We start from the raw sequence: 4,087 nt of genomic DNA on the forward strand, positions 1-4,087 counted from the left end.
GAGATCCAAAAAGAGAGAAGAAGCCATCTAGCTAATAACTATGGACCCGAAGGTCTGAGGTAAACTACTCACACATCATCGGAGAGGCTATGGTGTTGATGTAGAAGCCCTCCGTGATCAATGCCCCTGCGGCGGAGCTCCGGAAAAGGCCCCAAGATGGGATCTCACGTGTACAGAAGGTTACGGCGGTGGAATTAGGTTTTTGGCTCCGTATCTGGTAGTTTGGGGTACGTAGGTATATATAGGAGGAAGAAGTACGTCGGTGGAGCAACATGGGGCCCACGAGGGTGGAGGGCGCGCCCCCCTACCTCGTGCCTTCCTGGTTGATGTCTTGACGTAGGGTCCAAGTCCTCTGGATCACGTTCGTTCCGAAAATCACGTTCCCGAAGGTTTCATTCCGTTTGGACTCCGTTTGATATTCTTTTTCTGCGAAACTCCGAAATAGGCAAAAAACAGCAATTCTGGGCTGGGCCTCCGGTTAATAGGTTAGTCCCAAAAATAATATAAAAGTGTATAATAAAGCCCATTAATGTCCAAAACAGAATATAATATAGCATGGAACAATAAAAAATTATAGATACGTTGGAGACGTATCAAGCATCCCCAAGCTTAATTCCTGCTCGTCCTCGAGTAGGTAAATGATAAAAACAGAATTTTTGATGTGGAATGCTACTTGGCATAATTTCAATGTAATTCTCTTAATTGTGGTATGAATATTCAGATCCGAAAGATTCAAGATAAAAGTTTAATATTGACATAAAAGTAATAATACTTCAAGCATACTAACTAAGCAATTATGTCCTCTCAAAATAACATGGCCAAAGAAAGTTCATCCCTACAAAATCATATAGTTTAGTCATGCTCCATTTTCATCACACAAGAATGCTCTCATCATGCACAACCCCGATGACAAGCCAAGCAATTGTTTCATACTTTAGTAATCGCAAACCTTTTCAACCTTCACGCAATACATGAGCGTGAGCCATGGATATAGCACTATGGGTGGAATAGAATATAATGATGGGGGTTATGTGGAGAAGACAAAAAAAGAAAGTCTCACATCAACGCGGCTATTCAATGAGCTATGGAGATGCCCATCGATTGATGTTAATGCAAGGAATAGGGATTGCCATGCAACGGATGCACTAGAGCTATAAATGCATGAAAGCTCAACAAAAGAAACTAAGTGGGTGTGCATCCAACTTGCTTGCTCACGAAGACCTAGGGCATTTGAGTAAGCCCATTGTTGGAATATACAAGCCAAGTTTTATAATGAAAAATTCCCACTAGTATATGAAAGTGACAAAACAAGAGACTCTCTATAATGAAGATCATGGTGCTAGTTTGAAGCACAAGTGTGGAAAAAGGATAGTAGCATTGTCCCCCTTATCTTTTTTTGGGCCTTTTTTTGGCCTTTATCTTTCTCTTTTTTTATATTGGGACAATGCTCTATGAATGATGATCATCACACTTCTATTTATTTACAACTCAATGATTACAACTCGATACTAGAACAAAGTATGACTCTATATGAATGCCTCCGGCGGTATACCGGGATAGCAATGAATCAAGAGTGACATGTATGAAAAAATTATGAACGGTGGCTTTGCCACAAATACGATGTCAACTACATGATCATGCAAAGCAATATGACAATGATGAACGTGTCATGATAAACGGAATGGTGGAAAGTTGCATGGCAATATATCTCGGAATGGCTATGGAAATGCCATAATAGGTAGGTATGGTGGCTGTTTTGAGGAGGATATAAGGAGGTTTATGTGTGAAAGAGCGTATCATATCACGGGGTTTGGATGCACTGGTGAAGTTTGCACCAACTCTCAATGTGAGAAAGGGCAATGCACGGTACCGAAGAGGCTAGCAATGATGGAAGGGTAAGAGTGCGTATAATCCATGGACTCAACATTAGTCATAAAGAACTCACATACTTATTGCAAAAATCTACAAGTCATCAAAAACCAAGCACTACGCGCATGCTCCTAGGGGGATAGATTGGTAGGAAAAGACCATTGCTCGTCCCCGACCGCCACTCATAAGGAGGACAATCAAAGAACACCTCATGTTTCAAATTTGTTACATAACGTTTACCATACGTGCATGCTATGGGACTTGAAAACTTCAACACAAGTATTTCTCAAATTCACAACTACTCAACTAGCACAACTTTAATATCACTACCTCCATATCTCAAAACAATCATCAAGCATCAAACTTCTCTTAGTATTCAACACACTCATAAGAAAGTTTTTTACTAGTCTTGAATACCTGACCTATTAGGATTAATTTCCCAATTTAAGCAAATTACCATCCTGTTTAAGACTCTCAAAATAATATAAGTCAAGCATGAGGGAATAATAGTTTCTATAAAACAAAACCACCGCCGTGCTCTAAAAGATATAAGTGAAGCACTAGAGCAAAAACTATATAGCTCAAAAGATATAAGTGAAGCGCATAGAGTATTCTAATAAATTCCGAATCATGTGTGTCTCTCTCAAAAGGTGTGTACAGCAAAGATGATTGTGGTAAACTAAAAAGCAAAGACTCAAATCATACAAGACGCTCCAAGCAAAACACATATCATGTGGTGAATAAAAATATAGCTCCAAGTAAAGTTACCGATGGAAGTAGACAAAAGAGGGGATGCCTTCCGGGGCATCCCCAAGCTTTGGCTTTTGGTGTCCTTAGATTATCTTGGGGTGCCATGGGAATCCCCAAGCTTAGGCTCTTGCCACTCCTTGTTCCATAATCCATCAAATCTTTTACCCAAAACTTGAAAACTTCACAACACAAAACTTAACAGAAAATCTCGTGAGCTCCGTTAGCGAAAGAAAAGAAAACACCACTTCAAGGTACTGTAATGAACTCATTATTTATTTATATTGGTGTTAAACCTACTTTATTACAACTTCTATATGGTTTATAAACTATTTTACTAGCCATAGATTCATCAAAATAAGCAAACAACACACGAAAAACAGAATCTGTCAAAAACAGAATAGTCTGTAGTAATCTGTAACTAACGCAAACTTCTGGAACTCAAAAAATGCAGCCAAAATAGGAAGACCTAGATAATTTGTTTATTTATCAGCAGCAGTTGAAATCAATATTTTATCACGTTCTGGTGATTTTTAACAATTATTTTCGTGAACAGAAAGTTTCTGGAATTTTCAGCAAGATCAAATAACTATCATCCAAGAAGATCCTATAGGTTTAACTTGGCACAAACACTAATTAAAACATAAAAACACATCTAACCAGAGGCTAGATCAAAAATTTATTCCTAAACAGAAGAAAAAAGCAAAAAAAGTAAAAAAATAAAATTGGGTTGGCTCCCAACAAGCGCTATCGTTTAACGCCCCTAGCTAGGCATAAAAACAAGGATAGATCTAGGTATTGCCATCTTTGGTAGGAAATCCATAAGTGGCTCTCATAATAGATTCATCAGGTAATTCTGTTTTCTTTCTAGGGAAGTGTTCCATGCCTTTCCTTAACGGAAATTGGAATCTAATATTCCCTTCCTTCATATCAATAATTGCACCAATCGTTCTAAGGAAAGGTCTACCAAGAATAATAGGACATGAAGGATTGCAATCTATATCAAGAACAATAAAATCTACGGGCACATAATTCCTATTTGCAATAATAAGAACATCATTAATTCTTCCCATAGGTTTCTTAATGGTGGAATCCGCAAGGTGCAAGTTTAGAGAGCAATCATCAAAATCACGGAAACCTAGCAAATCACACAAAGTTTTTGGAATCGTGGAAACACTAGCACCCAAATCACACAAAGCATAGCATTCATGATCTTTAATTTTAATTTTAATAGTAGGTTCCCACTCATCATAAAGTTTTCTAGGGATAGAAACTTCCAACTCAAGTTTTTCTTCATAAGATTGCATCAAAGCATCAACGATATGTTTAGTAAAAGCTTTATTTTGACTATAAGCATGTGGAGAATTTAGCACGGATTGCAACAAGGAAATACAATCTATCAGAGAGCAATTATCATAATTAAATTCCTTGAAATCCAAAATAGTGGGTTCATTAATATCTAGAGTTTTGA

This window comes from Aegilops tauschii, chromosome 7 (genome assembly GCF_002575655.3).
Source record: "Aegilops tauschii subsp. strangulata cultivar AL8/78 chromosome 7, Aet v6.0, whole genome shotgun sequence".
NCBI lineage: Eukaryota > Viridiplantae > Streptophyta > Magnoliopsida > Poales > Poaceae > Aegilops > Aegilops tauschii.